This window comes from Capsicum annuum, chromosome 3 (assembly GCF_002878395.1).
Source record: "Capsicum annuum cultivar UCD-10X-F1 chromosome 3, UCD10Xv1.1, whole genome shotgun sequence".
NCBI classification, from domain to species: domain Eukaryota; kingdom Viridiplantae; phylum Streptophyta; class Magnoliopsida; order Solanales; family Solanaceae; genus Capsicum; species Capsicum annuum.
In genome coordinates, this window is record NC_061113.1 from 38,181,972 (window position 1) to 38,194,964 (window position 12,993).

Sequence of the window (12,993 nt, forward strand, 5' to 3'; positions counted from 1 at the left end):
GTTATATGAGGGCTGACAGGGTAAGGATTGACACTATTCAGGAAAAGGTGGGTGTGGCTTCGGTGGAGGATAAGATGAGGGAAGTGAGGTTGAGATGGTTTGGTCATGTAATGAGGAGGGGCACGGATGCCCCAGTTCGTAGGTGCGAGAGGTTGGCCTTAGAGAGTTTCAAAAGAGGTAGGGGTAGACCGAGGAAATACTGGAGAGGCGTGATTAGAAGTGACATGGAGCAGTTGCAGCTTACTGAGGACATGAACCACGATAGGAAAGTTTGGAGAAAGAGTATTAAGGTAGAGGGCTAAGTAAGGTGGTCGAGCCGTAGTCGGCAGATAGGAGAGGTTGGGTAGCTTGGGTGATAGGTCTAGGTTTTGGGGAGAGGAGCCCTTGGTTTGTTAATGTACTTCATTTTTGTGGATGTTATTGCTCTGTTATTTTATCATGTGCCCTCAGTCGGTTAATTTATTTATTTATTTATTATTTTTTTTTTTGGTCTATGGTCCACTGTCTTGAGCCGAGGGTCCATGGAAAATAGCCTCTCTACTTATTTGGGGTAGTGGTATGGACTGCGTACATCTTACCCTCCCCAAACCCCACCACTTTGTGGGAATATACTGGGTTTGTTGTTGTTGTACTCTATCATACATGATTTTGACAGTGAGGTTACCAATCTGATTGCATCTATGAATATGAACATCCTGCCAATATGAAACAGCGGATTGAGTGTGCTTATACTAAATGATCGTGACTGAAGCATATCAGCTATTACACATCCAAAATAGTTCTATATGCCAGGGAGTCAATTGAAACAGAACAGAAAGTTGAAATGAACCAAGAAGGAATTCATAGGTTGTCAATTTCATACTCGTCCAACTTTTACAATGGTACGACAGGACATGAAGTGGGGTCTGTCGTTTTGACTAATCGGGCTCAGACATGGTTTTAAAGTACAAAAGAACAGCCATAAGCCAAAGCCTTAGAGATGTACATTGCTAAAAATATCTGTAAACTTTGACAGAGAGAAATACTAACCACAACATATGAATTACCAAGTCATCTTCTGAACGAAATCTGTAAGCCAAAAAGACGTACAAAAAATCCACATTAACTACAAAGAAAACTGAAAATCAAAGATGCTGTCCTTGTTCCTTGTTCCAAATTAATCATGTTTGATAAAAGACAATTTTTAGATAAGGAACTGATGGGAAATTTAAAGTATCTAGGATCTAACCTGAAAATTATAAATTAAAGAACTGTATGAATGAATAAACTGCATCACCAATCTAATAAAAAATAATATTTGTCCCTCTCAAGGTTCCATGTTGCAAGTTTCCCAGGTTTGTGTTCCACAAGATGCCAACTCTGGTTCTTCGTATCAAATTTGTAGGCTTTTATTTCTTTTAGTTGACTATACCAAGGCTTGCTTCCATGAGAAGTGAACTGATTTGCATTATTCATATACATCAAACGATCAATAAAACATGCAGAAATTTTTCTTGTTGATTGCAGGTTAAGTCTCCTAGGATGACAACTCCATAGTAAAGCATCCACAAACGTTGGACACTTTTTAGTCTGCCATGAAAGATCGACATCTAAAACATCCACTTGGGGGGTAGCAACTTTGTGGTCTAGTTGCAAATTGTTCATGTTGATCTCATTAAATCTGGAAGAATTAATGTGAACTTGAGACCAAGAGGTTGAATTTGATAGAAACTTCCTCAACTTACAAAACCATGCAGCATCTAACTTGTGTAAGCAGTGAAGAATGATTTTTGAGTGCTTTAATTAGCTTGACTCTCTTGCTATTTTAAGTTCAGGAATTTGATTCCAGGTGTACTCAAGTGATGCCAAATTTGGAGCATCAATCTCCCATATGCCCCCACAATACCGAATCTTTCAGTTCTTCAGGGACACTGACTTGATCGTTTGAAGACTAAGCAGCTCCAACCCCAAACAATGCTCAAATATGAAAGAGACAATCAATGGACAACTGTTAAGTATAAGCTGAAGCATGTTTTCGTCTCGTGTTATATCAAATAGAGAAAGCTTTCTCAAAGTATTGCAGTTCACAACACCAGTGGATAACGAAACAGGCTTAAGATAGAGCACTTAAAACCATTTCTCTTACAGATTTTGCTGCCAAGATTGTGAAAATAGGAAAGGGGTATGATTTAATGTTAAGGACTAGATATTTTAGACCATTCTGAAGTGCAATGTCAATCCATTTATCAATCTTAGGGAAAATTTTACGAGAACTTCAAAAGCACTCTGATAATTCAAAACTTTTATATAGGGATTTTCCCCTTCCTATATTTCTCCATGATGTTGTCCACTATTTTTGCTTTGCCTTTGGGATAACCAACTTTGAATTCCAAGTTGGGAAGAGTCAACCAGGCTTGAAACCATGTTTTAGAGACAACACTCATCTTGGTTGCCTCTTTAAAACTAAGGTAACCGAGTATATACTGAATGAGGCAGCCGGGCAATATGTCAGCTGGCGCACTCCTAGAATTCTTCTTATTTTTGTGCAACCATACCTTAAAAAGCCTGATTTTGTACTCTGATTTTTCTGCAAAACTCGCTAATCTGCTCTCCGTCTCGCTTCTGCAATTTCCACCCAACTCTTTTGGAAAATTCCAACGTACTTTCCTTGTGATTTTGAGTAAATTTAGTCCTGAATCGTTTTCTCGCATTAGGTCTTCTCATCTCTTGGTCGTGCCTTTGGAGATTTTTATGACATAAATTCTTGAATTTATTGGTTATGGTTTCTCTCTATCCGAGTTAGAGGTAAGGTATGACTTACGCTCTACCCTCTCAAGACACTTTATGAGGTTATACTGGACATGTAATTTTTGTTGTATTTGATTTCCCTGAAAGGAAAAAAAAAAAAAGAAAGGAAAGTTGGTCAGCGTAATTTTAGGAATCCAATTTCTAATGAGTTAATGTAATTTGTTCTCCTTTTCTTAATTACTTACCTAACGTCCCCTAACTTCTCTATATGGTAAATAAATTATAAATACTCCCAACCCTTCCAAGCTCTATAGACCTAAAAGAGGATTGTGGTAGGATTTGTCCTGAATCTCTTACTTTATTTGGATTCTATCGTAATTATGTTTTCTTCAAAAACGGATTTCTTTCTATAAATCGCGTCAAACAACAGCCTAAAGAAGACAATTGCTTAATTGTCAAATAATTATTTCTCAAGACTAGTGACGGATGATGCAGAAGTATAAGCCAATGCTCAAGTCAATTTTGTTACAACTAGAATGTATTTGCTAGACCTAAATACTTGAAGATGCACATTTCCTTCCCAAGAAACACTGCCATAATATTGTTCATTAGGTGTCTCACCATTACTCTACTTCTCTTTCATCATGTACTGAGAGTAATTAAGATAATAAATGGAATTCCGGATCATATTTATTTAAAACTACACATGTTACATGTTAATGGGATGCATACAAGCACCAAGTTGTATGTTCATTCATCCTTGAAATGCAACTCAGTTTGGCCATTTAAGAAGTTGTTTTTGAAACCAAAGTTGACACCGAATATAGCGGTATCTCTCTAGTTAAATGGTGCACTATTTAAGAAGGCAATAGATAAGGGATAATTACTTGCATCACTGATTTCTCTCTTCCTTTGCCTCAAGCTAAAAATTAAACAAAACTATTGGCTTTAAATTTGCAGCTATCCTTATGTTATCTCTTGCTACAATTATAGTATTAGAAACGCAAGGGGCTTATGTTAAACCTCAGGGGTCACCTGTCATAATCTTTCCAGAAAATGCTATATCAAGTTCATAACTTTCCCTTCTAAGTTCCCAGAAGTTCAACCATAAGCTCCTAGAAGAGATAAACATGACCGCAAATTGCTATGGGGAAAGGGAGTCCAGATATGCAGAAACTATAAATGTAGAGAATGAAGATGAAGTCCTTTGATTTCATTAATATGTATGTGTATATATACAAAAGAACACAAACTAAATAAGGAAAGAATCAACTAATAAAGAATTGTGATCTTCTCCTAAATAGAAACTAAATCACTATAAGATACTAAATCAATCATGAGATATCTTAACATGTGGTACATGCTCTATTATGCCCCCCTCAAGTTAGGTGTGACGAGACAACACCTAACTTGGGTAGCATCTGTTATTTCATTTGTACTTCAGGTACACAGATGTGTATTACAACACCAACTTCAACTTGAGTTCAAGTATAAACAAGAACACAATGAATTATATCAAATACCCTCAACACAAGATCAAAATGACCTTTCCAAGAGGTGTATTTTATTTTGCAGAAATTAAGATGAAACAGAAAATAGCCAAGTCGTCCGAATTCAGGGATTTTCCTTAAGGAAATAATCCCCCTCATAGTACCCGAGGTTGTGGAATTTTTCCTCCTAGGATAAAATGGCTAACCAGACCAACAGTAGCGGTACCTCAAAAGGTTGGAATATCTTCGAACTCACAGAACGTTTTGAGTGATCGCACAAAATATTTTTGAGACAAAAAGAGAGTTTTTAATCTGGAAATTTTGTGTCAAAACCTGTGAAAGAAAGCAGGTTTATATAGCCTAGCAGATGCCTCTTCGAAAAGGTGGCATTGGTTCACTTAAATGGTGTGATGTTTCTAAAAATACATGTCTGCAATATTTATTTTTTTGTTGAAGCAGTATACAATTTCACCAAACAGTGCACCTGTTCAAAATAGTGCATCAATTCATTGAAGAATTGCATCTGTTCAGTCGAAAAGAAATAGTGCATTAGTTCAGAAACAATGCATCAGTTCAGTCAAAACAGTGCATCAGTTCTATCAAAACATTGCATCTGTTACTGTTACTGCATGCATATAAATGGAGCTCCAAAACTGCAGAAAAGATTTAACTGCGTTTTTCCTTGGCATTCTTCGGAATTCAAATAAATTTTGTCTAAAAGATAGATCTCATCGATCGATAATTTGCCAAATCCAAATCCAAATCCAAATCCGAAGCCGAGCTGAGCGAGCGACGACGACGACGGCATGAGGCATCTCTTATTCCTTGCCTCACTAATCCATGTGGGAGTGTGTTTCACAATATAAACACTTTAAAACTTCTTTCTCCCACCAATGTGGGAGAATTTAGTAATCTTACCTATTTTTTAGTGCACTTTCCATATTGGTGTGATCTCAAGTTTTCTCTTCCACTTGGTTTTTCTCCATTTTTCCATTCACACTTATTATTTACTATGAACCCAACAATCCCCCACATGAATGGGGAATGACTATTTTTCGTAAAAGTTTTACGGACAAGTATGTGATCATCAAGCAAAGACTGATTGCATCTGGATAAGTGGGTTTCTCTTTGAAATTTTCGTAGTGAACATACATCGGATGCACTTAGTCAATTGGTAGATTTGATAGCTGTGAACCGTCAGCTTTAGTGTACACCTAGACAATACATGTCACACAACCAACCTTTTAATGTTTATGGTTCTCATGTTTTTATTCTTTTCAACCATGAGCACGTCCCGGTTTCATGAGAACTTAGAGAATAGGCCTTTACTAACATTCTCTTTGAAGTGGCTTCCATTTCGCCCTCGCATAGGTGATTTCTAAATGTTCAATCCTGTAGAATAAACTATTTGGTCAAATCTACCAAATTTAGATAATCATTTGGTCTTATCCTAGTTTATTATACATTATCTATATCATGAGAAATGCGTTGGGTAATTGACAATGTTGAACCTGTCAGACACAACTTTGTTTGATCTTTTTGAACCTAGCTCTTGGGATCTCCAGTCTGCTAGGTAGAGTTACCGCCATGCTGACTTGTCATAGGCCTTAAACCCATTCCCTTGGATGTCCTTTCTACTCCTTCTCTAGATAGGCCTTTTGTAAGTGGATCCGACACATTATCCTTTGACTTTACATAGTCTACAGTGATAATTCCACTAGAGAGAATTTCTCTAACGGTATTATGTCTTTTCCTTACATGACGATATTTACCGTTATACATCATGCTCCCTGCCCTACCTATTGCCGCTTGGCTATCACAGTATATACATACTAGTGCCACTGGCTTGGGCCAATACGAAATATCTTCCAAGAAATTTCGGAGCCATTCTTCTTCTTCACCAGCTTTGTCTAATGAGATAAATTCAGATTCCATTATAGAGCGAGCGATACAAGTCTGTTTGGATGATTTCTAAAAAACTGCTCCTCCACCGATAGTAAATACATATCCACTTGTGGATTTTACTTCATTTGATCCGGTGATCCAATTTGCATCACTATATCCTTCAAGTACCGCAGGATATTTATTATGATGCAAAGCATAGTTTTTAGTGTATTTAAGATACCCTTAAACTCTTTTCATTGTTATCCAATGAGTTTTGTTGGGATTACTCGTGTACCGACTCAATTTACTAATTGCACATGCTATGTTTGGTCGTGTACAGTTTATTATATACATTAAACATCCCAATACTCTTGCTTACTCCAATTGTGAGTCATTTTCACCTTCATTCTTTCGAAGTCCAAAGTTCATATCCAATGGAGTCTTGGCAATACCGAACTCCATATACTTGAACTTGTCAAGTACTTTTTTGATATAATGAGACTGTGACAATGCTAACTCTTGTGAAGTTTGATGGATTCGTATACATAAGATCACATCTGCAACTCCAAGGTCTTTCATATCAAACTTTCTCTTGAGCATTCATTTGGTTGTATTTATGTCACAAATATCTCTACTGATGATCAACATATCATCCACATATAAACAAACAATGACTTGGTGATTCAGTGTGTCTTTAATATATACACATTTGTCACATTCATTTATGTTGAATCCATTTGCCAACATAGTTTGGTCAAACTTTGCATGTTATTGATTAGGTGCATGTTTTAGTTCATAAAGTGACTTAACAAGTTTACAGACCTTATTTTCTTTTCCTGGAACCAAAAAACCCTCAGGTTATTCCATGTATATTTCTTCCTCCAAATCTCCATTTAGGAATGTAGTCTTCACATCTATTTAATGGGTTTGAAGATCATATACCACCGCTATGGCAATTAACATTCGAATCGAGGTTATCCTTGTTACTGGCGAGTATGTATCAAAGTAATCAAGGCCTTTCTTCTGTTTGAAGCCTTTTACTACAAGTCTTGCCTTGTATTTGTCAATAGTACCATCCACCTTCATTTTCATTTTGAAGATCCATTTAAAACCTAAAGGTTTATTTCTGGGAGGAAGGTCAACCAATTCCCATGTATGGTTGCTTAAGATTGAATCTATCTCACTATTGACTGCCTCTTTCCAAAAGGATGAGTCTGATGATGACATCGCTTCTTTAAACATTTGAGGTTCATTTTCTAAGAGAAATGTTACAAAATTTGATCCAAACGAAGTTGACATTCTTTGACGTGTACTACGTCTTAGATTTTCTTCATTATGTACATTCTCACTTGATTCATCTCGAGGTCATTTAGATCCTTCACTAGACTGTTCATGTCTAAGTTTATGCGGGTAAATGTTTTCAAAGAATTCAGCATTATCTGATTCAATTATCGTATTTTTATTTATATTTGGATGTTCGGATTTATGAACCAAAAATTGACAGGATTTACTACTTTTAGCATATCCTATGAACATACAGTCCACTGTCTTAGGTCCTATCTTAACCCTTTTAGGGACAGAAACTTGGACCTTTGCTAGACACCCCCACACTTTAAAATATTTCAAGTTGGGTTTCCTTCCTTTCCATTTTTCATAAGAAATTAATTGTGTCTTACTATGAGGAACTGTATTGAGTATACAGTTAGCCGTAAGGATAGCCTCCCCCCACAATTTTTGCGATAAACCAGAACTTATAAGTAAGGCATTCATCATTTCCTTCAAAGTTTGATTTTTCCTTTCCGCAATTCCATTAGATTGAGGTGAATATGGGGTCGTAGTTTGATGGATGATTCCATTCTCTATACATATTTATGCAAAGGGAGATTCATATTCTCCTCCCCTATCATTTTTTATCATTTTGATCTTTTTGTCATTTTCAACTTTAGTTTTATATTGCCTAAATACACCTATTGCTTCATCCTTACTATTTAGCATGTAGACATAACAATATCTAGTGCAATCGTCAATAAAAGTTATGAAATACTTTTTTCCACCACATAATGGTGTTGACTTCATATCACAAATGTCAGTGTGTATTAAGTCTAAGGGATTGGAATTCCTTTCAACGGACTTATAAGGATGCTTTGCATACTTTGATTCCATACACATTTGACACTTAGATTTATTGCACTCAAAGTTTTGCAAAACTTCTAAGTTAATCAGTTTTTGTAGCATTTTGTAATTAACATGGCCTAAATGTTCATGCCATAAATCATAAGACTCAAGCAAATAAGAAGAATTAGAACTTTTATTTATTTCAACAGTCATTACATTCATCTTATAAAGGCCCTTGGTGAGATAGCCTTTTCCTACATATATTTCTCCTTTGCTAATTATAATTTTTATAGAAATGGTTACACATTTGAATCCATTCTTTTCTAGAAGTGAAACAGAGATTAAGTTCCTACGTAATTCGGGAACATACAAGAACTTGTTAAGTGTCAAGACCTTACCCGAAGTCATTTTCAAACATATTTTCCTTGTTCCTTCCACCTTAGCAGTAGCGGAGTTAGCCATGTATATCATTTCTTCTACTTGAGCCGTAGAAAATGACAAAAACAACTCTCTGTTGGCACAAACATGGCGGGTGGCACCAGAGTCCATCCACCATTCATGAGGATTGCCCACCAAGTTGTATTCTGAGAACATAGCACACAGATCATCATAGTCTTTGTTGGACTCAATTATATTCGCTCGGTCCTTTTTCTTGCCTTTCTTTGGGGCACGACAATCTGTGGACTTTTGGCCAATCTTTCCACAGTTGAAGCATTTTCCCTTGAAATTTTTCTTGAGTTGATTGCTTCCTTGTTCAGTTTTTTTCCTTTTTTTTGGAATTATTTTGGTTATCTTCTACAATATGTGCTCCATTAATTGTAGAATTCTCCTTTGACCTTTTTTCAGCAGCTTTATCATCCTCTTTAATATAAAGTCGAACAATAAGATCTTCAACAGTCACTCCTTGTGTTTATGCTTTAAGTAGTTTTTGAAGTCTTTCCACAAAGGTGGTAGCTTCTCAACTATCGCTGCTACTTGGAAAGCATCATTCACAATTAAACCTATAAAACAATTTATGTGAGTATTGAGAACATTTTTAATTTGTTCAACTAAGGTATTTTTCAAAGATATACCTTCTTCTAGGAGATCATGTATGATGACTTGCAACTCCTGTACTTGAGAGACAACAGATTTGCTATCTATCATTTTGAAGTCCAGGAATTGTGCAACAAGGAATTTCTTAATTCCTGCATCCTCCATCTTATATTTTCATTCAAGTGCCCCCCACAGTTCCTTTGATGTCTTGGTTCCACTATAAACATTGTAGAGGTTGTCTTGGAGACCACTCAGAATATAATTCCTGCAAAGGAAGTCCGAATGTTTCCAAGCTTCTCCAATAACAAAACGGTCTTTGTCCGAGGTTTCCTCGGGTACCTCAGGAGAGTATTACTAGTAAACCATTGCAAACATAAAGTGGTGAGGTAAAAGAACATATTTTCCCGCCACCGCTTGAAGTCAATGCCCAAAAATTTTTGGGCTTCTCCGTCGGTGCCGCCACCATTTGTGCGACTTGATGTGGAAATATTAGTTGCCCCCAAAGACGTTGTCACATCCATCATTTGACTTTCAGTTTCCATTTTTCTGTTACCACAAGACAAAAAATACTTGGTATTTTCAGAATACTATATAAAAATTAAGCAACTTCAAATTTTTCTTCTTGTTTCTAGTTAACAATGAAGTTTTTATGACTTCCAATTTTCAACCGAATGATCTTTAACTTGTGATGAAGTTTTTATGACTTCAAACCACTAGTTAAGTTTAGGCGGAGTAGAAAGTTAAAACTTTAATCTCTAAAAACAAGCAATACAGATTCTATAATAGTAATTATTTCCTTAAGATTGTTATTTCGTTTGTACTTTGGGTACACAGAATCTGTATATTACAACACTAACTTCAACTTGAGTTCAAGTATAAACAAGAACACAATGAAGTATATCAAATGCCCTCAACACAATATCAAAATAACCTTTTCAAGAGGTGTATTTTATTTTGCAGAAATTAAGATGAAATAGAAAATAGCCAAGTCGTCCGAATTCACGGATTTTTCTTAAGGAAATAATCCCCCTCACTGTACCCGAGGTTGTGAAATTTTTCCTCCTAGGATAAAATGGCTAACCAGACCAACAGTAGCGGTACCTCAAATGATTGGAATATCTTCGAACTCACAGAACGTTTTGAGTGATCACACAAAATATTTTTAAGACAAGAAGAGAGTTTTTAATCTGAAAATTTTGTATCAAAACCTATGAAGGAAAGCAGGTTTATATAGCCTAGCAGATGCCTCTTCGAAAAGGTGGCATTGGTTCACTTAAATGGTGTGATGTTTTTGAAAATGCATGTTTATAGCATTTATTTTTTTCTGAAGCAGTATACCATTTCACCAAATAGTGCACCTATTTGAAACAGTGCATCAATTCATTGAAGAATTGCATTTGTTTAGTCGAAAAGAAATAATGCATCTGTTCAGAAACAATGCATCAGTTCTGTCGAAATAGTGCATCAGTTCTGTCGAAACATTGCATCCGTTACTGTTACTGCATGCATATAAATGGAGGTTCAAAACTACAAAAAAGATTTCCTTGGCATTCTTCAGAATTCAAATAAATTTTGTCCAAAAAGATAGATCTCATTGATCGATCATTTTCCAAATCTGAAGCCGAGCTGAGCGAGAGACGACGACGATGACGTGAGGCATCTCTTATTCCTTGCCTCACTATCCATGTGGGAGTATGTTTCACAATATAAACACTTTAAAGCTTCTTTCTCCCACCAATGTGGGAGAATTTAGTAAGTTTTCCTATTTTTTAGTACACTTTCCATATTGATGTGATCTCAAGTTTTCTCTTCTAATTGGTTTTTATCCATTTTTCCATTCACATTTCTTATTTACTGTGAACCCAGCAACATCTGCTGGAAAGCTGGCTTAAATAATGGTTTGGTGAGTGGATCTGCAACTTGATCAGTGGAGTGGATGTATGATACTTGGACTAGTCCATTGCGAACAAACGGAAGATCGACCTCGAGGTTCTTCATTTTTGTATGATATACCGGGTTTTCAGCGATGTATGTAACCCCAAGGTTATCACAAAGTACTGTAGGTGCAGCAGAGAGTGGCACATGAAGATCCTTGAGCAAGTGAGTGATCCAGTTTATTTCAAACAAGGCAGAAGCAACTGCCCTATACTCAGCCTCAGTAGAGGATCGGGAGACAGTGGGTTGCTTGCGAGAACATCAGGAAATAGGATTCCCACCTAGAAAAATAATGGAGCCAGATATTGATAAGCGAACATTAATATCACCCGCCCAATCAGTGTCAGCATAGGCATAAAAATCAGTGGACTGATCTGGAGAAATATGAATGCCATTCTAGGATATTTTTTTGAGGTACCGAAAGATGCGTTTAGTAGCCTTTCAATGAACCATGGAGGGAGAGTTGTTGAACAGAGTAAGCTTATTTACCGAATATGTGATATCTGGTCTACTAAAAGAAAGGTACTGAAGTTTACAAAGTACACTCCTATACTCTTTGCCATCAGTTTTAGGGGCTCCGTCATCTACTAGTAGTGCCTCAGATGTACTCATTGGGGACTGAACGCCCTTGTTGTCTTGCATCTGAGTCATGCAACACCTCTTTAATATACTTAAATTGACTAAGAAAAAGACCTTTGGCATCTCTGTGTACCTCAATGCCCTAGAAATAGTGTAGTAAGACAAGATACTTAAGAGAAAATCTTCTGGAAAGAGAAGTAACGACTTCTTGAAGGAGTGTTTCATTGCTGACCGTGATTATGATGTCATCCACATATATTAGTAAATAAATAGTTACACCCAAGTTATGCAGAACAAATAAATAATTATCAGATTCAGACATACGAAATCCCATTCTGATTAGAGAATCAGTGAGTATATCATACCAAGCTTTAGGAGCTTGTCACAGTCCGTAGATAGCCTTTTTGAGACAACAGACATAGTCAGGATGTGCTGAACTTTCATATCTGGGTAATTGGTTCATATAGATATTTTCATGAAGCTTTCCTTGAAGAAAAGCATTATTGACATCTATTTGATGTAAGGGCCAACTTTTTTGTACAACGATGGTGAGGACGGTCCGAATTATGATTGGTTTAACCACAGGACTGTATGTTTTATGAAAATCAACCCCAGGTATTTCGATGAACCTTTTTACAACCTAACGCTCTTTGTACCTATCAATAGAGCCATCAGGCTTGGTTTTGATTCAAAACAACTATTTATAGGGAACAACATTTCTGGTGTGGTCCAGTTGCATAGCATACTCAACCTGCATAGCATCTCTCCAATATGACAATTCTTGTGTTTTTTTGTGGGTTACTGGTAAAATGGGTACAGTCTGGGTTATTTGGACAGTGTATTCAACAATTTTCCGTCGCTTGACAATGTTAGTTTGGACCTTGTTACTACATGATTTTGCTTTAATAGTGGAATTTAAACTATGGGTGCAGTGGGTAGAGGCAAGTCAAAAGAGCAACTGCTCACACCTTTGTTAGCATGGAGAGATCGTGATGACTTTGGGTGATGCTGATAAACATGAGTAACTAGTGGTCGATGATGTAGAGAGCGAGAATGCACAGAGAAGGAAGGGTGTTGGCTTTGAAATCTGAAGTGGGATGGTTGGGTATCAATAATAGGGGATAGGGAAGTGGTTTGAGGATTACCTGATTTTGGAATGGTGAAGTGATCTGACTCTGGGTTATTTCCTCGTGTGGCGTAAACTGAGCAAGTATCTTAGCGTGCACCT

General features: G+C 36.7%; 1 pseudogene; it reads right to left on the reverse strand.

The window, feature by feature from the left end:
• Nucleotides 1–1,272: 1,272 nt before the first annotated feature.
• LOC124896639 lies at nucleotides 1,273–2,736 on the reverse strand (annotated as a pseudogene).
• Nucleotides 2,737–12,993: the final 10,257 nt, after the last annotated feature.